We start from the raw sequence: 22,804 nt of genomic DNA on the forward strand, positions 1-22,804 counted from the left end.
CATTCTTTTCATTTGAGACCATCACCTTACCCTTTGTTAAAACCGTCATGGAAGGCGCGTCCTGTTTCGTTGACTGACCTCTAATGTCAGCAGCCTCCTCCGCATCCGCCTCGTCCATAATTAACTCGGACGAGTCTTCGCTGGTCCCAGGTCCGGCAATGCTAGCGTAGGTTCGTGCACACTGGTTGTCTTCATGCCCGAACCGTCGGCAGGTTCCGCAGCGAGGAACCCGGCACTCTTTGCGGATGTGACCCGTACTCCGGCAGCGTAGGCACAACGGGGGTCTGCCTGGCACAATGACGAGCGCGAGCTCACCGCTAACATTGAGCTGATGCGGCAGGTCGTCGAGCTTCATGCCAGCTTTCAGCTTCAGCGTGACGAGTCTAGTTGTAGAGCCCTTTTCCAGCATACCTTTAACACGCCAGCGCTCCCGGGAAACGTCTGACACCTTTCCGTACGGCGCAAATGCAGCACGAACATCTTCATCTGGCACGTTGTGAAGTAGCCAGTGAAGCTTGAGTCGCACGTCCTGGTTCGCCGGGTCAATCACCAAGCAGCGACCGTTTTTCACAGACAGCTCACCTACACTGACAATCTTGTTGACGGCTTCAGTATCCTTGAGAGTGACGGCCCAGACGTGGCTCATCCGATACGCCCCCATAGCGATAACATCGGGGATTAGCGAGTGTTGTGCTAAAGCATCCCGGAAATCTTCCACCCGGTACGGGCGGGCCCTGATATCGGCGTGCAAAAAAACGGTATTCAAAACAAACCGACCTGTTGGAAGTGCAGGCAAAACGACCTGGTAAGTGTTGTCCTTTTCAGCAGTCCTGTTACCGCGGCCTGACATGGCCGCTGAAGCCGCTCCTGAGGAGCCCTGCATCCTGCGTCCGTTCACTGGCGTGGCCGGAAGCAGAATCCAGCATGGTATGGCCGATGGCGAGAAACAGTCGTTTCGAGAGGCTTATGTACTGTTTTAACGCCTCTGACTACACATGCAGCTAAGCGCTGTCTTTGTTATGAGGCACCGAGTGTTCATTTACATGTTCTGAGCTGTTTCCAACCATTCTGACGAACCGAGCACGCGTTGGCACTACAAAAATTGAAGAGCAGTGCGAGAGCGGCGATCGCGAGTTGTTTACACATGGATGCAGGGTGCACGGACTGCAGTCCGGGCGCCGATGAGCCCGAACTGTGCGCTTGTGGCCACGCCAAATGGTCTCAAAAACTGTGAAAATTGCACTGCAAACTGGTGAATGAGGCACGTACGCGTCAAACTGACACCGAGAAGCCACGCACGCGATCGCCTCGAGTAATTCAGCACCGTATACAAATGCGCGTCGCATCTCTCCGTGCATGCGCGCAAAGTGATGATTGAATCGACACACAAATAAACGTGACCCGGCCTGCTCGGCTCATCAGCAGCCAGTGGAATTTGCGACGCCAAAGTGACAGGGAGAAAAAAAAATGAAGAAGCCAGCTGCGGGCTGGGAGAAAACAAAAACAAAAGAAGTGCCACTCGGTGTTCCCAGGTGGTCTCCCTCCCAAGTACTGACCGAGCCCAATGCTGCTTAGCTTCGGTGATCGGACGAGAACCGGCGTATTCAGCATGGTATGGCCGATGGCGAGAAACAGTCGTTTCGAGAGGCTTTTGTACTGTTTTAACACCTCTGACTACACATCCAGCTAAGCGCTGTCTTTGTTATGAGGCACCGAGTGTTCATTTACATGTTCTGAGCTGTTTCCAACCATTCTGGCGAACCGAGCGCGCTTTGGCACTCCAAAAAATGAAAAGCAGTGCGAGAGCAACGATCGCGAGTTGTTTACACATGGATGCATGGTGCACGGACTGCAGTCCGTGCGCCGATGAGCCCGAACTGTGCGCTTGTGGCCACGCCAAATGGTCTCAAAAACTGTGAAAATTGCACTGCAAACTGGTGAATGGGGCACGTACGCGTCAAACTGACACCGAGAAGCCACGCACGCGACCGCCTCGAGTAATTCTGCACCGTATACATATGCGCGTCGCATCTCTCCGTGCATGCGCGCAAAGTGATGATTGAATCGACACACAAATAAACGTGACCCGGCCTGCTCGGCTCATCAGCAGCCAGTGGAATTTGCGACGCCAAAGTGACAGGGAGAAAAAAAAATGAAGAAGCCAGCTGCGGGCTGGGAGAAAACAAAAACAAAAGAAGTGCCATCAGCACTCGGTGTTCCCAGGTGGTCTCCCTCCCAAGTACTGACCGAGCCCAATGCTGCTTAGCTTCGGTGATCGGACGAGAACCGGCGTATTCAGCATGGTATGGCCGATGGCGAGAAACAGTCGTTTCGAGAGGCTTATGTACTGTTTTAACACCTCTGACTACACATCCAGCTAAGCGCTGTCTTTGTTATGAGGCACCGAGTGTTCATTTACATGTTCTGAGCTGTTTCCAACCATTCTGGCGAACCGAGCGCGCTTTGGCACTCCAAAAAATGAAGAGCAGTGCGAGAGCAACGATCGCGAGTTGTTTACACATGGATGCATGGTGCACGGACTGCAGTCCGTGCGCCGATGAGCCCGAACTGTGCGCTTGTGGCCACGCCAAATGGTCTCAAAAACTGTGAAAATTGCACTGCAAACTGGTGAATGGGGCACGTACGCGTCAAACTGACACCGAGAAGCCACGCACGCGACCGCCTCGAGTAATTCTGCACCGTATACATATGCGCGTCGCATCTCTCCGTGCATGCGCGCAAAGTGATGATTGAATTGACACACAAACGTGACCCGGCCTGCTCGGCTCATCAGCAGCCAGTGGAATTTGCGACGCCAAAGTGACAGGGAGAAAAAAAATGAAGCCAGCTACGGGCTGGGAGAAAACAAAAACAAAAGTAGTGCCATCAGCACTCGGTGTTCCCAGGTGGTCTCCCTCCCAAGTACTGACCGAGCCCAATGCTGCTTAGCTTCGGTGATCGGACGAGATCCGGCGTATTCAGCATGGTATGGCCGATGGCGAGAAACAGTCGTTTCGAGAGGCTTAGGCACTGTTTTAACGCCTCTGACTACACATGCAGCGAAGCGCTGTCTTTGTTATGAGGCACCGAGTGCTCATTTACATGTTCTGAACTGTTTCCAACCATTCTGACGAACCGAGCGCGCGTTGGCACTACAAAAATTGAAGAGCAGTGCGAGAGCGGCGATCGCGAGTTGTTTACACATGGATGCAGGGTGCACGGACTGCAGTCCGGGCGCCGATGAGCCCGAACTGTGCGCTTGTGGCCACGCCAAATGGTCTCAAAAACTGTGAAAATTGCACTGCAAACTGGTGAATGAGGCACGTACGCGTCAAACTGACACCGAGAAGCCACGCACGCGATCGCCTCGAGTAATTCTGCACCGTATACATATGCGCGTCGCATCTCTCCGTGCATGCGCGCAAAGTGATGATTGAATCGACACACAAATAAACGTGACCCGGCCTGCTCGGCTCATCAGCAGCCAGTGGAATTTGCGACGCCAAAGTGACAGGGAGAAAAAAAAATGAAGAAGCCAGCTGCGGGCTGGGAGAAAACAAAAACAAAAGAAGTGCCATCAGCACTCGGTGTTCCCAGGTGGTCTCCCTCCCAAGTACTGACCGAGCCCAATGCTGCTTAGCTTCGGTGATCGGACGAGAACCGGCGTATTCAGCATGGTATGGCCGATGGCGAGAAACAGTCGTTTCGAGAGGCTTATGTACTGTTTTAACACCTCTGACTACACATCCAGCTAAGCGCTGTCTTTGTTATGAGGCACCGAGTGTTCATTTACATGTTCTGAGCTGTTTCCAACCATTCTGACGAACCGAGCGCGCGTTGGCACTACAAAAATTGAAGAGCAGTGCGAGAGCGGCGATCGCGAGTTGTTTACACATGGATGCAGGGTGCACGGACTGCAGTCCGGGCGCCGATGAGCCCGAACTGTGCGCTTGTGGCCACGCCAAATGGTCTCAAAAACTGTGAAAATTGCACTGCAAACTGGTGAATGAGGCACGTACGCGTCAAACTGACACCGAGAAGCCACGCACGCGATCGCCTCGAGTAATTCTGCACCGTATACATATGCGCGTCGCATCTCTCCGTGCATGCGCGCAAAGTGATGATTGAATTGACACACAAACGTGACCCGGCCTGCTCGGCTCATCAGCAGCCAGTGGAATTTGCGACGCCAAAGTGACAGGGAGAAAAAAAAATGAAGAAGCCAGCTGCGGGCTGGGAGAAAACAAAAACAAAAGAAGTGCCATCAGCACTCGGTGTTCCCAGGTGGTCTCCCTCCCAAGTACTGACCGAGCCCAATGCTGCTTAGCTTCGGTGATCGGACGAGAACCGGCGTATTCAGCATGGTATGGCCGATGGCGAGAAACAGTCGTTTCGAGAGGCTTATGTACTGTTTTAACGCCTCTGACTACACATGCAGCTAAGCGCTGTCTTTGTTATGAGGCACCGAGTGTTCATTTACATGTTCTGAGCTGTTTCCAACCATTCTGGCGAACCGAGCGCGCTTTGGCACTCCAAAAAATGAAAAGCAGTGCGAGAGCAACGATCGCGAGTTGTTTACACATGGATGCAGGGTGCACGGACTGCAGTCCGGGCGCCGATGAGCCCGAACTGTGCGCTTGTGGCCACGCCAAATGGTCTCAAAAACTGTGAAAATTGCACTGCAAACTGGTGAATGAGGCACGTACGCGTCAAACTGACACCGAGAAGCCACGCACGCGATCGCCTCGAGTAATTCTGCACCGTATAGATATGCGCGTCGCATCTCTCCGTGCATGCGCGCAAAGTGATGATTGAATTGACACACAAACGTGACCCGGCCTGCTCGGCTCATCAGCAGCCAGTGGAATTTGCGACGCCAAAGTGACAGGGAGAAAAAAAATGAAGCCAGCTACGGGCTGGGAGAAAACAAAAACAAAAGAAGTGCCATCAGCACTCGGTGTTCCCAGGTGGTCTCCCTCCCAAGTACTGACCGAGCCCAATGCTGCTTAGCTTCGGTGATCGGACGAGAACCGGCGTATTCAGCATGGTATGGGCGATGGCGAGAAACAGTCGTTTCGAGAGGCTTTTGACTGTTTTAACACCTCTGACTACACATCCAGCTAAGCGCTGTCGTTGTTATGAGGCACCGAGTGTTCATTTACATGTTCTGAGCTGTTTCCAACCATTCTGACGAACAGAGCGCGCTTTGGCACTCCAAAAATTGAAGAGCAGTGCGAGAGCGGCGATCGCGAGTTGTTTACACATGGATGCATGGTGCACAGACTGCAGTCCGTGCGCCGATGAGCCCGAACTGTGCGCTTGTAGCCACGCCAAATGGACTCAAAAACTGTGAAAATTGCACTGCAAACTGGTGAATGAGGCACGTACGCGTCAAACTGACACCGAGAAGCCACGCACGCGATCGCCTCGAGTAATTCTGCACCGTATACATATGCGCGTCGCATCTCTCCGTGCATGCGCGCAAAGTGATGATTGAATCGACACACAAATAAACGTGACCCGGCCTGCTCGGCTCATCAGCAGCCAGTGGAATTTGCGACGCCAAAGTGACAGGGAGAAAAAAAATGAAGAAGCCAGCTGCGGGCTGGGAGAAAACAAAAACAAAAGAAGTGCCATCAGCACTCGGTGTTCCCAGGTGGTCTCCCTCCCAAGTACTGACCGAGCCCAATGCTGCTTAGCTTCGGTGATCGGACGAGAACCGGCGTATTCAGCATGGTATGGCCGATTTTTTTTTTTTTTTTTTTTCTTTATTGCCGTGAAACAGAAAACAAAAATACACATGATAAAACACGTCAACTACACTTGAGCTAACGCGTACGCGGCTAAAATCTTTTCAGGTTCACCAACTCATCAAATAGACATTGCCAATGTGGTGGATCCTGCTGCATCCTGAAAGTTTCGCGTATATACACCGCACTTTCAATGAAGTTTTCACGCGCAGATCGTGTATTTATATCTGCGTGACGCACCTGCATTCGTGTTTTCCACAAACTATGGAGACCAAGAAGCATAATTAAATCATAAGGTGCATCATCGTTCTGCACTGGTAGGAATCTGATTCCGTACGGAGTTAGGGGAAGTTCCTTTTTAATTGTCCTTTGGAGGACGTCCCACAGAAAAACAGCATCCCAACACTGTAAGAAGACGTGTTCAATTGTCTCCGGTTTTTTGCACAACAGGCAATTTGTTGTCCATGGGACGAAGATACCTTTTTCATTCAGCCAGGTTTTAACAGGGAGCGTATTAGAGTGAAGTTTGAAAAGGAACGTTTTAGCAGATGGCCTCACGGGCATCTTCTTTACTCTTTTCAAAACATCCTGCCCTGGGCCTCCACAGTGTATTTCCCTGTAAAAAGGCACCGGCAGCATCACGTCAATGAGATCTTTATACAGTTTTTTTCTGGGAACATTGAAAAGGTAATCAAAAGAAAACCGCACTTCCAGCAACTTGCACGAAAAAACAACTTCGCGCAGGTAGCCAGTCACAGTACCAGGCATGCTTTCACATGACACAATCCATTCAGGGAGCAGCCTCTGCAATCGCACTTGCATCACAGTTCTTAGAAAGGTATCTTTTTGATCGCGCAGGAATATAAATCGCGAAACCACTTGTCGCAAGAACAAATGAGCAAGGCGAAGCCCGCCCCTTTTAACAGAAATAAACAAGTTCGTCCGGGCGGTTTTTTCCCATGTGGATGCCCAAATAAAAACAGCAAAAACGCGGTGCATTTTCTGAATTGAGGTTCGTGAGACACACAACACATTCATGAGGTACCACAGCCTTGAAATAAGAAAAACATTGCAAATGGAAGCGCGCGAAAACATTGAGAGTTGCCTTCCTTGCCACGCATCCGCTTTTTCTTTCGCTCTGGATGTTTCTTCCATCCAGTGCATGTTGGCATCTCGATAACAATCTAAAGGCACGCCTAGATATCGCGTTGGGAGAGCAGACCATCGCAGCTTACAGAAGAAATCAGGTGTCACGTCCCAATCACCGTGCCAAAACCCAGAGCTTTTCTCCCAATTGATCTTACATCCGGTTTGATCACAAAATGTTTGGATGACACCCGTAACTTCACAGATGCTCTTTCTAGTTGCACAAAACACTGCTATGTCATCAGCATATGCCAGCATTTTCACGTGTGCTGATTGCAGCTTGAACCCTAAAATGCGATCGCTATCAATGATAGCCAAGCAAAGTGGCTCTAAATACAGTGCAAAAAGCAGGGGTGAGAGTGGGCAGCCCTGCCTTACCGATGAACGTACTGCGATGCTGTCAGTCAGTTCACCATTCACTATAATACGGGTCGTGCAGTTCGCGTAAGCCATTTTAACACCCTCCACTATGACTTTTCCAAGGTTAGAATGCTCCAAAATGGAAAAAAGAATTTCGTGAGAAACACGGTCAAAGGCTTTCGCCAAATCTAACTGCATCATGGCTATCTGACCACCGAGTGCATCAACACATTCTAGTACGGTTCTTGCGACATGTATATTCGTGGCAATGGATCGACCCTTGATGCCGCACGTTTGATGAGATCCAACCAGTTTTTTTATTACGCTTTGCAGTCTTTTTGCTAAAACCTTCATATACACCTTGTAGTCAACATTGGTGAGGCTAATCGGTCGATATGACCCCACCAACAGTCGTTTTTCCGGATCATCTGTCTTGGGTATTAGCACAATGTGCGATGTAGCGAAAGACAATGGAACAGTATTACGTTCATAAGCTTCAGTGATTACATCGTGCATAAACTGAGCCGCATACTGCTGAAAAGTTTTAAAGAAGGCAGCGCTTAGACCATCCGGCCCAGGGGCCTTCCCAGGTGTCAGGTCATCTATTGCAGATTCTATCTCCTGCAACGTTATCGGTGTTTCTAGGCGCGCTTTACTTTCGTCATCCAGTGCAGGCATCAGTCTTAGAAAGTCTGTTTGAAAGCCGCCTACAGTCTCAAGCTTAGCGCTAAGCAGTTCTTCGAAGTGCTCTGCTACCGCATGCTGAATATCTTTAGCATCTTCTGTGATATGGCCGCCATACCTTATACTCCTAATTTCTTTCTGGCAGGCGTATCTTTTCTCGTCTGCTAGGGCTCGTTTTGTCGGCACTTCTCCAGCCCAAAGTTTTTCAGCCCTTGCACGTATGACAGCCGCTGTGTATCTTTCGCTGTCGATTGTTTCCAGCTCACTTTTAAGCTCTCGTATTTTACTGGCGAAATGCCCTGGCACAGTACTTTCCATGCTCAAAAAAAGAGCAAGTTGTTCATTCAGTTCTTTTTCTTTCTCTTTGTATCGCAGCTTACTACTCTTTTCTATTGCTTTCAATTTGACCCACTCTTTGAAGCTGTCCCATTCCGCTGCAAAACTTACTGGTCGCATAGCAAGACGATTTTCAAACTCTGTCTTAACTTCAGTAAGGAACTCTTCATCGGCAAGAAGTTTGGCATTCAGTTTCCATAGGTACCAGTTAAATCGCGATTTCTTTCCTTTGCGACCAAACACTGCACTCACGAGACAATGATCGCTGAAAGACACAGGTTTGACATCATATGCAGTACATAGGGAAACAAGATCTACCGAGGCATACACCCTGTCCAATCTGGCATGGCTATCTCGCTGAAAGTGCGTGAACTCTGGCTGGTTTCCAGTAGAGAACACACTACCAACATCCTCAAGGCTATACTCATGTACAAGTGCATTCAACAGCTCGGAGCTCCTGTCTCTTCGAGGCTTGGCCGCTCGGTCCACAGCTGCGCACACACAGTTGTAGTCACCAAGTACAAGCAAGATTTTGTCGACCTTCAACCACAACTCAATAGACTGAAAAAACAATTCACGCTCACGCCCTGAATTGGGAGCATACACACACACACAACACGCCAGCATAAATTAGAGTAGGTAAAATCGGTAACCAAAAGCCGACCACTTGGACAGGCAAAAACGGACTCTACGCTTACTCCCAGCGTGTTACGTATAAATAAAAGGCACCCACCCGATACACCAACAGAATGGCATACACACACATAAAAGTTTGTTTGAAAAGAAGCCACCATACGGTCAGTGCTTTCTTGGCTCTCAATCTTTGACTCTTGCACAGCTGCTATATCTATATCATTATCCACAAGGAGGCGACTGAGCTGGCATTGTCGCCTTCTCGCTCCCAGTCCTCTAACATTCAAAGTAGCTACGTGTAACGGCGAATTAAGCTTGAGAGTCATGTACTAGAGAGAGACGCCAGTACCGGCATGGTGCCTACCTTCATGGTTGCGTGGCCTCCGCTTCTGACAAACAGCGGCGTATGCATGCATGTAATGTCCTGCCAGCAGAATGTCGGGATGCATTCAAACGAAGTCCAAGCCCATTGTTTCATTTTTGCTAACACACGCACCACTTGGTTGTAGAAGGTTCGTGACGCTGGTCGGTAGGCAGCCGACCCACAAATCGTTCAGGTCTCCACAAAAACTACGGAGGCGGTTTCCCCGCCTGCCGCGTGTCAGCCGAGAAGTTCGGCTTCGGTCTTAACGTGGCTCTTCGGATGCCAGAAGTTTTCGGCGGCGGCTCACCACAAACACCGCCTGGCAGCTGAGTCTCCTCGACGCTTTCCTCATGCGGACGTTTCGCGGCAATTAAGGCTGCTGTCTCCGGCCCAACCTCCATGGCATCAGTACAGGAAGGCTCAGTACTGAGATGATCCTCAGCGTCAGAAAATTTGGTTAAGTCTTCTGACCCTTCCTCTGACTCGCTTTCATGGTCCTGGGATGGAACGTTCAAGACATGCCGAGGTTCATTCTTTTCATTTGAGACCATCACCTTACCCTTTGTTAAAACCGTCATGGAAGGCGCGTCCTGTTTCGTTGACTGACCTCTAATGTCAGCAGCCTCCTCCGCATCCGCCTCGTCCATAATTAACTCGGACGAGTCTTCGCTGGTCCCAGGTCCGGCAATGCTAGCGTAGGTTCGTGCACACTGGTTGTCTTCATGCCCGAACCGTCGGCAGGTTCCGCAGCGAGGAACCCGGCACTCTTTGCGGATGTGACCCGTACTCCGGCAGCGTAGGCACAACGGGGGTCTGCCTGGCACAATGACGAGCGCGAGCTCACCGCTAACATTGAGCTGATGCGGCAGGTCGTCGAGCTTCATGCCAGCTTTCAGCTTCAGCGTGACGAGTCTAGTTGTAGAGCCCTTTTCCAGCATACCTTTAACACGCCAGCGCTCCCGGGAAACGTCTGACACCTTTCCGTACGGCGCAAATGCAGCACGAACATCTTCATCTGGCACGTTGTGAAGTAGCCAGTGAAGCTTGAGTCGCACGTCCTGGTTCGCCGGGTCAATCACCAAGCAGCGACCGTTTTTCACAGACAGCTCACCTACACTGACAATCTTGTTGACGGCTTCAGTATCCTTGAGAGTGACGGCCCAGACGTGGCTCATCCGATACGCCCCCATAGCGATAACATCGGGGATTAGCGAGTGTTGTGCTAAAGCATCCCGGAAATCTTCCACCCGGTACGGGCGGGCCCTGATATCGGCGTGCAAAAAAACGGTATTCAAAACAAACCGACCTGTTGGAAGTGCAGGCAAAACGACCTGGTAAGTGTTGTCCTTTTCAGCAGTCCTGTTACCGCGGCCTGACATGGCCGCTGAAGCCGCTCCTGAGGAGCCCTGCATCCTGCGTCCGTTCACTGGCGTGGCCGGAAGCAGAATCCAGCATGGTATGGCCGATGGCGAGAAACAGTCGTTTCGAGAGGCTTATGTACTGTTTTAACGCCTCTGACTACACATGCAGCTAAGCGCTGTCTTTGTTATGAGGCACCGAGTGTTCATTTACATGTTCTGAGCTGTTTCCAACCATTCTGACGAACCGAGCACGCGTTGGCACTACAAAAATTGAAGAGCAGTGCGAGAGCGGCGATCGCGAGTTGTTTACACATGGATGCAGGGTGCACGGACTGCAGTCCGGGCGCCGATGAGCCCGAACTGTGCGCTTGTGGCCACGCCAAATGGTCTCAAAAACTGTGAAAATTGCACTGCAAACTGGTGAATGAGGCACGTACGCGTCAAACTGACACCGAGAAGCCACGCACGCGATCGCCTCGAGTAATTCAGCACCGTATACAAATGCGCGTCGCATCTCTCCGTGCATGCGCGCAAAGTGATGATTGAATCGACACACAAATAAACGTGACCCGGCCTGCTCGGCTCATCAGCAGCCAGTGGAATTTGCGACGCCAAAGTGACAGGGAGAAAAAAAAAAATGAAGAAGCCAGCTGCGGGCTGGGAGAAAACAAAAACAAAAGAAGTGCCACTCGGTGTTCCCAGGTGGTCTCCCTCCCAAGTACTGACCGAGCCCAATGCTGCTTAGCTTCGGTGATCGGACGAGAACCGGCGTATTCAGCATGGTATGGCCGATGGCGAGAAACAGTCGTTTCGAGAGGCTTTTGTACTGTTTTAACACCTCTGACTACACATCCAGCTAAGCGCTGTCTTTGTTATGAGGCACCGAGTGTTCATTTACATGTTCTGAGCTGTTTCCAACCATTCTGGCGAACCGAGCGCGCTTTGGCACTCCAAAAAATGAAAAGCAGTGCGAGAGCAACGATCGCGAGTTGTTTACACATGGATGCATGGTGCACGGACTGCAGTCCGTGCGCCGATGAGCCCGAACTGTGCGCTTGTGGCCACGCCAAATGGTCTCAAAAACTGTGAAAATTGCACTGCAAACTGGTGAATGGGGCACGTACGCGTCAAACTGACACCGAGAAGCCACGCACGCGACCGCCTCGAGTAATTCTGCACCGTATACATATGCGCGTCGCATCTCTCCGTGCATGCGCGCAAAGTGATGATTGAATCGACACACAAATAAACGTGACCCGGCCTGCTCGGCTCATCAGCAGCCAGTGGAATTTGCGACGCCAAAGTGACAGGGAGAAAAAAAAATGAAGAAGCCAGCTGCGGGCTGGGAGAAAACAAAAACAAAAGAAGTGCCATCAGCACTCGGTGTTCCCAGGTGGTCTCCCTCCCAAGTACTGACCGAGCCCAATGCTGCTTAGCTTCGGTGATCGGACGAGAACCGGCGTATTCAGCATGGTATGGCCGATGGCGAGAAACAGTCGTTTCGAGAGGCTTATGTACTGTTTTAACACCTCTGACTACACATCCAGCTAAGCGCTGTCTTTGTTATGAGGCACCGAGTGTTCATTTACATGTTCTGAGCTGTTTCCAACCATTCTGACGAACCGAGCGCGCGTTGGCACTACAAAAATTGAAGAGCAGTGCGAGAGCGGCGATCGCGAGTTGTTTACACATGGATGCAGGGTGCACGGACTGCAGTCCGGGCGCCGATGAGCCGAACTGTGCGCTTGTGGCCACGCCAAATGGTCTCAAAAACTGTGAAAATTGCACTGCAAACTGGTGAATGAGGCACGTACGCGTCAAACTGACACCGAGAAGCCACGCACGCGATCGCCTCGAGTAATTCTGCACCGTATACATATGCGCGTCGCATCTCTCCGTGCATGCGCGCAAAGTGATGATTGAATTGACACACAAACGTGACCCGGCCTGCTCGGCTCATCAGCAGCCAGTGGAATTTGCGACGCCAAAGTGACAGGGAGAAAAAAAAAATGAAGAAGCCAGCTGCGGGCTGGGAGAAAACAAAAACAAAAGAAGTGCCATCAGCACTCGGTGTTCCCAGGTGGTCTCCCTCCCAAGTACTGACCGAGCCCAATGCTGCTTAGCTTCGGTGATCGGACGAGAACCGGCGTATTCAGCATGGTATGGCCGATGGCGAGAAACAGTCGTTTCGAGAGGCTTATGTACTGTTTTAACGCCTCTGACTACACATGCAGCTAAGCGCTGTCTTTGTTATGAGGCACCGAGTGTTCATTTACATGTTCTGAGCTGTTTCCAACCATTCTGACGAACCGAGCGCGCGTTGGCACTACAAAAATTGAAGAGCAGTGCGAGAGCGGCGATCGCGAGTTGTTTACACATGGATGCAGGGTGCACGGACTGCAGTAAGGGCGCCGATGAGCCCGAACTGTGCGCTTGTGGCCACGCCAAATGGTCTCAAAAACTGTGAAAATTGCACTGCAAACTGGTGAATGAGGCACGTACGCGTCAAACTGACACCGAGAAGCCACGCACGCGATCGCCTCGAGTAATTCTGCACCGTATACATATGCGCGTCGCATCTCTCCGTGCATGCGCGCAAAGTGATGATTGAATTGACACACAAACGTGACCCGGCCTGCTCGGCTCATCAGCAGCCAGTGGAATTTGCGACGCCAAAGTGACAGGGAGAAAAAAAAAATGAAGAAGCCAGCTGCGGGCTGGGAGAAAACAAAAACAAAAGAAGTGCCATCAGCACTCGGTGTTCCCAGGTGGTCTCCCTCCCAAGTACTGACCGAGCCCAATGCTGCTTAGCTTCGGTGATCGGACGAGAACCGGCGTATTCAGCATGGTATGGCCGATGGCGAGAAACAGTCGTTTCGAGAGGCTTATGTACTGTTTTAACGCCTCTGACTACACATGCAGCTAAGCGCTGTCTTTGTTATGAGGCACCGAGTGTTCATTTACATGTTCTGAGCTGTTTCCAACCATTCTGACGAACCGAGCGCGCGTTGGCACTACAAAAATTGAAGAGCAGTGCGAGAGCGGCGATCGCGAGTTGTTTACACATGGATGCAGGGTGCACGGACTGCAGTCCGGGCGCCGATGAGCCGAACTGTGCGCTTGTGGCCACGCCAAATGGTCTCAAAAACTGTGAAAATTGCACTGCAAACTGGTGAATGAGGCACGTACGCGTCAAACTGACACCGAGAAGCCACGCACGCGATCGCCTCGAGTAATTCTGCACCGTATACATATGCGCGTCGCATCTCTCCGTGCATGCGCGCAAAGTGATGATTGAATTGACACACAAACGTGACCCGGCCTGCTCGGCTCATCAGCAGCCAGTGGAATTTGCGACGCCAAAGTGACAGGGAGAAAAAAAAAATGAAGAAGCCAGCTGCGGGCTGGGAGAAAACAAAAACAAAAGAAGTGCCATCAGCACTCGGTGTTCCCAGGTGGTCTCCCTCCCAAGTACTGACCGAGCCCAATGCTGCTTAGCTTCGGTGATCGGACGAGAACCGGCGTATTCAGCATGGTATGGCCGATGGCGAGAAACAGTCGTTTCGAGAGGCTTATGTGCTGTTTTAACGCCTCTGACTACACATGCAGCTAAGCGCTGTCTTTGTTATGAGGCACCGAGTGTTCATTTACATGTTCTGAGCTGTTTCCAACCATTCTGACGAACCGAGCGCGCGTTGGCACTACAAAAATTGAAGAGCAGTGCGAGAGCGGCGATCGCGAGTTGTTTACACATGGATGCAGGGTGCACGGACTGCAGTCCGGGCGCCGATGAGCCCGAACTGTGCGCTTGTGGCCACGCCAAATGGTCTCAAAAACTGTGAAAATTGCACTGCAAACTGGTGAATGAGGCACGTACGCGTCAAACTGACACCGAGAAGCCACGCACGCGATCGCCTCGAGTAATTCTGCACCGTATACATATGCGCGTCGCATCTCTCCGTGCATGCGCGCAAAGTGATGATTGAATCGACACACAAATAAACGTGACCCGGCCTGCTCGGCTCATCAGCAGCCAGTGGAATTTGCGACGCCAAAGTGACAGGGAGAAAAAAAATGAAGCCAGCTACGGGCTGGGAGAAAACAAAAACAAAAGAAGTGCCATCAGCACTCGGTGTTCCCAGGTGGTCTCCCTCCCAAGTACTGACCGAGCCCAATGCTGCTTAGCTTCGGTGATCGGACGAGAACCGGCGTATTCAGCATGGTATGGGCGATGGCGAGAAACAGTCGTTTCGAGAGGCTTTTGACTGTTTTAACACCTCTGACTACACATCCAGCTAAGCGCTGTCGTTGTTATGAGGCACCGAGTGTTCATTTACATGTTCTGAGCTGTTTCCAACCATTCTGACGAACAGAGCGCGCTTTGGCACTCCAAAAATTGAAGAGCAGTGCGAGAGCGGCGATCGCGAGTTGTTTACACATGGATGCATGGTGCACAGACTGCAGTCCGTGCGCCGATGAGCCCGAACTGTGCGCTTGTAGCCACGCCAAATGGACTCAAAAACTGTGAAAATTGCACTGCAAACTGGTGAATGAGGCACGTACGCGTCAAACTGACACCGAGAAGCCACGCACGCGATCGCCTCGAGTAATTCTGCACCGTATACATATGCGCGTCGCATCTCTCCGTGCATGCGCGCAAAGTGATGATTGAATCGACACACAAATAAACGTGACCCGGCCTGCTCGGCTCATCAGCAGCCAGTGGAATTTGCGACGCCAAAGTGACAGGGAGAAAAAAAATGAAGAAGCCAGCTGCGGGCTGGGAGAAAACAAAAACAAAAGAAGTGCCATCAGCACTCGGTGTTCCCAGGTGGTCTCCCTCCCAAGTACTGACCGAGCCCAATGCTGCTTAGCTTCGGTGATCGGACGAGAACCGGCGTATTCAGCATGGTATGGCCGATGGCGAGAGACAGTCGTTTCGAGAGGCTTATGTACTGTTTTAACGCCTCTGACTACACATGCAGCTAAGCGCTGTCTTTGTTATGAGGCACCGAGTGTTCATTTACATGTTCTGAGCTGTTTCCAACCATTCTGACGAACCGAGCGCGCGTTGGCACTACAAAAATTGAAGAGCAGTGCGAGAGCGGCGATCGCGAGTTGTTTACACATGGATGCAGGGTGCACGGACTGCAGTCCGGGCGCCGATGAGCCCGAACTGTGCGCTTGTGGGCACGCCAAATGGTCTCAAAAACTGTGAAAATTGCACTGCAAACTGGTGAATGAGGCACGTACGCGTCAAACTGACACCGAGAAGCCACGCACGCGATCGCCTCGAGTAATTCTGCACCGTACACATATGCGCGTCGCATCTCTCCGTGCATGCGCGCAAAGTGATGATTGAATTGACACACAAACGTGACCCGGCCTGCTCGGCTCATCAGCAGCCAGTGGAATTTGCGACGCCAAAGTGACAGGGAGAAAAAAAATGAAGCCAGCTACGGGCTGGGAGAAAACAAAAACAAAAGAAGTGCCATCAGCACTCGGTGTTCCCAGGTGGTCTCCCTCCCAAGTACTGACCGAGCCCAATGCTCCTTAGCTTCGGTGATCGGACGAGAACCGGCGTATTCAGCATGGTATGGCCGATGGCGAGAAACAGTCGTTTCGAGAGGCTTATGTACTGTTTTAACGCCTCTGACTACACATGCAGCTAAGCGCTGTCTTTGTTATGAGGCATCGAGTGTTCATTTACATGTTCTGAGCTGTTTCCAACCATTCTGACGAACCGAGCGCGCGTTGGCACTACAAAAATTGAAGAGCAGTGCGAGAGCGGCGATCGCGAGTTGTTTACACATGGATGCAGGGTGCACGGACTGCAGTCCGGGCGCCGATGAGCCCGAACTGTGCGCTTGTGGGCACGCCAAATGGTCTCAAAAACTGTGAAAATTGCACTGCAAACTGGTGAATGAGGCACGTACGCGTCAAACTCACACCGAGAAGCCACGCACGCGATCGCCTCGAGTAATTCTGCACCGTATACATATGCGCGTCGCATCTCTCCGTGCATGCGCGCAAAGTGATGATTGAATTGACACACAAACGTGACCCGGCCTGCTCGGCTCATCAGCAGCCAGTGGAATTTGCGACGCCAAAGTGACAGGGAGAAAAAAAATGAAGCCAGCTGCGGGCTGGGAGAAAACAAAAACAAAAGAAGTGCCATCAGCACTCGGTGTTCCCAGGTGGTCTCCCTCCCAAGTACTGACCGAGCCCAATGCTGCTTAGCTTCGGTGATCGGACGAGAACCGGCGTATTCAGCATGGTATGGCCGATGGCGAGAAACAGTCGTTTCGAGAGGCTTATGTACTGTTTTAACGCCTCTGACTACACATGCAGCTAAGCGCTGTCTTTGTTATGAGGCACCGAGTGTTCATTTACATGTTCTGAGCTGTTTCCAACCATTCTGACGAACCGAGCGCGCGTTGGCACTACAAAAATTGAAGAGCAGTGCGAGAGCGGCGATCGCGAGTTGTTTACACATGGATGCAGGGTGCACGGACTGCAGTCCGGGCGCCGATGAGCCCGAACTGTGCGCTTGTGGCCACGCCAAATGGTCTCAAAAACTGTGAAAATTGCACTGCAAACTGGTGAATGAGGCACGTACGCGTCAAACTGACACCGAGAAGCCACGCACGCGATCGCCTCGAGTAATTCAGCACCGTATACAAATGCGCGTCGCATCTCTCCGTGCATGCGCGCAAAGTGATGATTGAATCGACACACAAATAAACGTGACCCGGCCTGCTCGGCTCATCAGCAGCCAGTGGAATTTGCGACGCCAAAGTGACAGGGAGAAAAAAAAAATGAAGAAGCCAGCTGCGGGCTGGGAGAAAACAAAAACAAAAGAAGTGCCATCAGCACTCGGTGTTCCCAGGTGGTCTCCCTCCCAAGTACTGACCGAGCCCAATGCTGCTTAGCTTCGGTGATCGGACGAGAACCGGCGTATTCAGCATGGTATGGCCGATTTTTTTTTTTTTTTCTTTATTGCCGTGAAACAGAAAACAAAAATACACATGATAAAACACGTCAACTACACTTGAGCTAACGCGTACGCGGCTAAAATCTTTTCAGGTTCACCAACTCATCAAATAGACATTGCCAATGTGGTGGATCCTGCTGCATCCTGAAAGTTTCGCGTATATACACCGCACTTTCAATGAAGTTTTCACGCGCAGATCGTGTATTTATATCTGCGTGACGCACCTGCATTCGTGTTTTCCACAAACTATGGAGACCAAGAAGCATAATTAAATCATAAGGTGCATCATCGTTCTGCACTGGTAGGAATCTGATTCCGTACGGAGTTAGGGGAAGTTCCTTTTTAATTGTCCTTTGGAGGACGTCCCACAGAAAAACAGCATCCCAACACTGTAAGAAGACGTGTTCAATTGTCTCCGGTTTTTTGCACAACAGGCAATTTGTTGTCCATGGGACGAAGATACCTTTTTCATTCAGCCAGGTTTTAACAGGGAGCGTATTAGAGTGAAGTTTGAAAAGGAACGTTTTAGCAGATGGCCTCACGGGCATCTTCTTTACTCTTTTCAAAACATCCTGCCCTGGGCCTCCACAGTGTATTTCCCTGTAAAAAGGCACCGGCAGCATCACGTCAATGAGATCTTTATACAGTTTTTTTCTGGGAACATTGAAAAGGTAATCAAAAGAAAACCGCACTTCCAGCAACTTGCACGAAAAAACAACTTCGCGCAGGTAGCCAGTCACAGTACCAGGCATGCTTTCACATGACACAATCCATTCAGGGAGCAGCCTCTGCAATCGCACTTGCATCACAGTTCTTAGAAAGGTATCTTTTTGATCGCGCAGGAATATAAATCGCGAAACCACTTGTCGCAAGAACAAATGAGCAAGGCCAAGCCCGCCCCTTTTAAGCGAAATAAACAAGTTCGTCCGGGCGGTTTTTTCCCATGTGGATGCCCAAATAAAAACAGCAAAAACGCGGTGCATTTTCTGAATTGAGGTTCGTGAGACACACAACACATTCATGAGGTACCACAGCCTTGAAATAAGAAAAACATTGCAAATGGAAGCGCGCGAAAACATTGAGAGTTGCCTTCCTTGCCACGCATTCGCTTTTTCTTTCGCTCTGGATGTTTCTTCCATCCAGTGCATGTTGGCATCTCGATAACAATCTAAAGGCACGCCTAGATATCGCGTTGGGAGAGCAGACCATCGCAGCTTACAGAAGAAATCAGGTGTCACGTCCCAATCACCGTGCCAAAACCCAGAGCTTTTCTCCCAATTGATCTTACATCCGGTTTGATCACAAAATGTTTGGATGACACCCGTAACTTCACAGATGCTCTTTCTAGTTGCACAAAACACTGCTATGTCATCAGCATATGCCAGCATTTTCACGTGTGCTGATTGCAGCTTGAACCCTAAAATGCGATCGCTATCAATGATAGCCAAGCAAAGTGGCTCTAAATACAGTGCAAAAAGCAGGGGTGAGAGTGGGCAGCCCTGCCTTACCGATGAACGTACTGCGATGCTGTCAGTCAGTTCACCATTCACTATAATACGGGTCGTGCAGTTCGCGTAAGCCATTTTAGCACCCTCCACTATGACTTTTCCAAGGTTAGAATGCTCCAAAATGGAAAAAAGAATTTCGTGAGAAACACGGTCAAAGGCTTTCGCCAAATCTAACTGCATCATGGCTATCTGACCACCGAGTGCATCAACACATTCTAGTACGGTTCTTGCGACATGTATATTCGTGGCAATGGATCGACCCTTGATGCCGCACGTTTGATGAGATCCAACCAGTTTTTTTATTACGCTTTGCAGTCTTTTTGCTAAAACCTTCATATACACCTTGTAGTCAACATTGGTGAGGCTAATCGGTCGATATGACCCCACCAACAGTCGTTTTTCCGGATCATCTGTCTTGGGTATTAGCACAATGTGCGATGTAGCGAAAGACAATGGAACAGTATTACGTTCATAAGCTTCAGTGATTACATCGTGCATAAACTGAGCCGCATACTGCTGAAAAGTTTTAAAGAAGGCAGCGCTTAGACCATCCGGCCCAGGGGCCTTCCCAGGTGTCAGGTCATCTATTGCAGATTCTATCTCCTGCAACGTTATCGGTGTTTCTAGGCGCGCTTTACTTTCGTCATCCAGTGCAGGCATCAGTCTTAGAAAGTCTGTTTGAAAGCCGCCTACAGTCTCAAGCTTAGCGCTAAGCAGTTCTTCGAAGTGCTCTGCTACCGCATGCTGAATATCTTTAGCATCTTCTGTGATATGGCCGCCATACCTTATACTCCTAATTTCTTTCTGGCAGGCGTATCTTTTCTCGTCTGCTAGGGCTCGTTTTGTCGGCACTTCTCCAGCCCAAAGTTTTTCAGCCCTTGCACGTATGACAGCCGCTGTGTATCTTTCGCTGTCGATTGTTTCCAGCTCACTTTTAAGCTCTCGTATTTTACTGGCGAAATGCCCTGGCACAGTACTTTCCATGCTCAAAAAAAGAGCAAGTTGTTCATTCAGTTCTTTTTCTTTCTCTTTGTATCGCAGCTTACTACTCTTTTCTATTGCTTTCAATTTGACCCACTCTTTGAAGCTGTCCCATTCCGCTGCAAAACTTACTGGTCGCATAGCAAGACGATTTTCAAACTCTGTCTTAACTTCAGTAAGGAACTCTTCATCGGCAAGAAGTTTGGCATTCAGTTTCCATAGGTACCAGTTAAATCGCGATTTCTTTCCTTTGCGACCAAACACTGCACTCACGAGACAATGATCGCTGAAAGACACAGGTTTGACATCATATGCAGTACATAGGGAAACAAGATCTACCGAGGCATACACCCTGTCCAATCTGGCATGGCTATCTCGCTGAAAGTGCGTGAACTCTGGCTGGTTTCCAGTAGAGAACACACTACCAACATCCTCAAGGCTATACTCATGTACAAGTGCATTCAACAGCTCGGAGCTCCTGTCTCTTCGAGGTTTACACTTGGCCGCTCGGTCCACAGCTGCGCACACACAGTTGTAGTCACCAAGTACAAGCAAGATTTTGTCGACCTTCAACCACAACTCAATAGACTGAAAAAACAATTCACGCTCACGCCCTGAATTGGGAGCATACACACACACAACACGCCAGCATAAATTAGAGTAGGTAAAATCGGTAACCAAAAGCCGACCACTTGGACAGGCAAAAACGGACTCTACGCTTACTCCCAGCGTGTTACGTATAAATAAAAGGCACCCACCCGATACACCAACAGAATGGCATACACACACATAAAAGTTTGTTTGAAAAGAAGCCACCATACGGTCAGTGCTTTCTTGGCTCTCAATCTTTGACTCTTGCACAGCTGCTATATCTATATCATTATCCACAAGGAGGCGACTGAGCTGGCATTGTCGCCTTCTCGCTCCCAGTCCTCTAACATTCAAAGTAGCTACGTGTAACGGCGAATTAAGCTTGAGAGTCATGTACTAGAGAGAGACGCCAGTACCGGCATGGTGCCTACCTTCATGGTTGCGTGGCCTCCGCTTCTGACAAACAGCGGCGTATGCATGCATGTAATGTCCTGCCAGCAGAATGTCGGGATGCATTCAAACGAAGTCCAAGCCCATTGTTTCATTTTTGCTAACACACGCACCACTTGGTTGTAGAAGGTTCGTGACGCTGGTCGGTAGGCAGCCGACCCACAAATCGTTCAGGTCTCCACAAAAACTACGGAGGCGGTTTCCCCGCCTGCCGCGTGTCAGCCGAGAAGTTCGGCTTCGGTCTTAACGTGGCTCTTCGGATGCCAGAAGTTTTCGGCGGCGGCTCACCACAAACACCGCCTGGCAGCTGAGTCTCCTCGACGCTTTCCTCATGCGGACGTTTCGCGGCAATTAAGGCTGCTGTCTCCGGCCCAACCTCCATGGCATCAGTACAGGAAGGCTCAGTACTGAGATGATCCTCAGCGTCAGAAAATTTGGTTAAGTCTTCTGACCCTTCCTCTGACTCGCTTTCATGGTCCTGGGATGGAACGTTCAAGACATGCCGAGGTTCATTCTTTTCATTTGAGACCATCACCTTACCCTTTGTTAAAACCGTCATGGAAGGCGCGTCCTGTTTCGTTGACTGACCTCTAATGTCAGCAGCCTCCTCCGCATCCGCCTCGTCCATAATTAACTCGGACGAGTCTTCGCTGGTCCCAGGTCCGGCAATGCTAGCGTAGGTTCGTGCACACTGGTTGTCTTCATGCCCGAACCGTCGGCAGGTTCCGCAGCGAGGAACCCGGCACTCTTTGCGGATGTGACCCGTACTCCGGCAGCGTAGGCACAACGGGGGTCTGCCTGGCACAATGACGAGCGCGAGCTCACCGCTAACATTGAGCTGATGCGGCAGGTCGTCGAGCTTCATGCCAGCTTTCAGCTTCAGCGTGACGAGTCTAGTTGTAGAGCCCTTTTCCAGCATACCTTTAACACGCCAGCGCTCCCGGGAAACGTCTGACACCTTTCCGTACGGCGCAAATGCAGCACGAACATCTTCATCTGGCACGTTGTGAAGTAGCCAGTGAAGCTTGAGTCGCACGTCCTGGTTCGCCGGGTCAATCACCAAGCAGCGACCGTTTTTCACAGACAGCTCACCTACACTGACAATCTTGTTGACGGCTTCAGTATCCTTGAGAGTGACGGCCCAGACGTGGCTCATCCGATACGCCCCCATAGCGATAACATCGGGGATTAGCGAGTGTTGTGCTAAAGCATCCCGGAAATCTTCCACCCGGTACGGGCGGGCCCTGATATCGGCGTGCAAAAAAACGGTATTCAAAACAAACCGACCTGTTGGAAGTGCAGGCAAAACGACCTGGTAAGTGTTGTCCTTTTCAGCAGTCCTGTTACCGCGGCCTGACATGGCCGCTGAAGCCGCTCCTGAGGAGCCCTGCATCCTGCGTCCGTTCACTGGCGTGGCCGGAAGCAGAATCCAGCATGGTATGGCCGATGGCGAGAAACAGTCGTTTCGAGAGGCTTATGTACTGTTTTAACGCCTCTGACTACACATGCAGCTAAGCGCTGTCTTTGTTATGAGGCACCGAGTGTTCATTTACATGTTCTGAGCTGTTTCCAACCATTCTGACGAACCGAGCACGCGTTGGCACTACAAAAATTGAAGAGCAGTGCGAGAGCGGCGATCGCGAGTT

General features: G+C 50.7%; 13 non-coding genes and 4 pseudogenes across 13 annotated transcripts; all 17 read right to left on the reverse strand.

Annotated features, from left to right (window-relative positions):
• Positions 1–1,514: 1,514 nt before the first annotated feature.
• LOC146192888 (5S ribosomal RNA) lies at positions 1,515–1,619 on the reverse strand (annotated as a pseudogene).
• Positions 1,620–2,198: 579 nt separating this feature from the next.
• On the reverse strand, positions 2,199–2,317 carry LOC146192889 (5S ribosomal RNA). The gene has a single exon (XR_014707048.1). It is a non-coding gene; the product is annotated as a 5S ribosomal RNA (ribosomal RNA).
• A 564-nt stretch (positions 2,318–2,881) lies between these two features.
• On the reverse strand, positions 2,882–3,000 carry LOC146192890 (5S ribosomal RNA). The gene has a single exon (XR_014707081.1). It is a non-coding gene; the product is annotated as a 5S ribosomal RNA (ribosomal RNA).
• A 572-nt stretch (positions 3,001–3,572) lies between these two features.
• On the reverse strand, positions 3,573–3,691 carry LOC146192891 (5S ribosomal RNA). The gene has a single exon (XR_014707049.1). It is a non-coding gene; the product is annotated as a 5S ribosomal RNA (ribosomal RNA).
• A 568-nt stretch (positions 3,692–4,259) lies between these two features.
• Positions 4,260–4,378, reverse strand: LOC146192892 (5S ribosomal RNA). Its single transcript, XR_014707050.1, has one exon. It is a non-coding gene; the product is annotated as a 5S ribosomal RNA (ribosomal RNA).
• A 564-nt stretch (positions 4,379–4,942) lies between these two features.
• On the reverse strand, positions 4,943–5,061 carry LOC146192893 (5S ribosomal RNA). The gene has a single exon (XR_014707090.1). It is a non-coding gene; the product is annotated as a 5S ribosomal RNA (ribosomal RNA).
• A 570-nt stretch (positions 5,062–5,631) lies between these two features.
• On the reverse strand, positions 5,632–5,750 carry LOC146192894 (5S ribosomal RNA; annotated as a pseudogene).
• Positions 5,751–11,318: 5,568 nt separating this feature from the next.
• On the reverse strand, positions 11,319–11,423 carry LOC146192895 (5S ribosomal RNA; annotated as a pseudogene).
• Positions 11,424–12,002: 579 nt separating this feature from the next.
• Positions 12,003–12,121, reverse strand: LOC146192896 (5S ribosomal RNA). The gene has a single exon (XR_014707051.1). It is a non-coding gene; the product is annotated as a 5S ribosomal RNA (ribosomal RNA).
• A 568-nt stretch (positions 12,122–12,689) lies between these two features.
• LOC146192897 (5S ribosomal RNA) lies at positions 12,690–12,808 on the reverse strand. The gene has a single exon (XR_014707052.1). It is a non-coding gene; the product is annotated as a 5S ribosomal RNA (ribosomal RNA).
• Positions 12,809–13,377: 569 nt separating this feature from the next.
• Positions 13,378–13,496, reverse strand: LOC146192898 (5S ribosomal RNA). Its single transcript, XR_014707053.1, has one exon. It is a non-coding gene; the product is annotated as a 5S ribosomal RNA (ribosomal RNA).
• A 568-nt stretch (positions 13,497–14,064) lies between these two features.
• Positions 14,065–14,183, reverse strand: LOC146192899 (5S ribosomal RNA). The gene has a single exon (XR_014707055.1). It is a non-coding gene; the product is annotated as a 5S ribosomal RNA (ribosomal RNA).
• A 568-nt stretch (positions 14,184–14,751) lies between these two features.
• Positions 14,752–14,870, reverse strand: LOC146192900 (5S ribosomal RNA). Its single transcript, XR_014707091.1, has one exon. It is a non-coding gene; the product is annotated as a 5S ribosomal RNA (ribosomal RNA).
• A 570-nt stretch (positions 14,871–15,440) lies between these two features.
• On the reverse strand, positions 15,441–15,559 carry LOC146192901 (5S ribosomal RNA). The gene has a single exon (XR_014707056.1). It is a non-coding gene; the product is annotated as a 5S ribosomal RNA (ribosomal RNA).
• Positions 15,560–16,123: 564 nt separating this feature from the next.
• Positions 16,124–16,242, reverse strand: LOC146192902 (5S ribosomal RNA). Its single transcript, XR_014707088.1, has one exon. It is a non-coding gene; the product is annotated as a 5S ribosomal RNA (ribosomal RNA).
• A 564-nt stretch (positions 16,243–16,806) lies between these two features.
• On the reverse strand, positions 16,807–16,925 carry LOC146192903 (5S ribosomal RNA). The gene has a single exon (XR_014707057.1). It is a non-coding gene; the product is annotated as a 5S ribosomal RNA (ribosomal RNA).
• A 573-nt stretch (positions 16,926–17,498) lies between these two features.
• Positions 17,499–17,617, reverse strand: LOC146192904 (5S ribosomal RNA; annotated as a pseudogene).
• Positions 17,618–22,804: the final 5,187 nt, after the last annotated feature.

Source organism: Amblyomma maculatum, chromosome 4 (assembly GCF_055883805.1).
Source record: "Amblyomma maculatum isolate TAMU_Amacu chromosome 4, ASM5588380v1, whole genome shotgun sequence".
NCBI classification, from domain to species: domain Eukaryota; kingdom Metazoa; phylum Arthropoda; class Arachnida; order Ixodida; family Ixodidae; genus Amblyomma; species Amblyomma maculatum.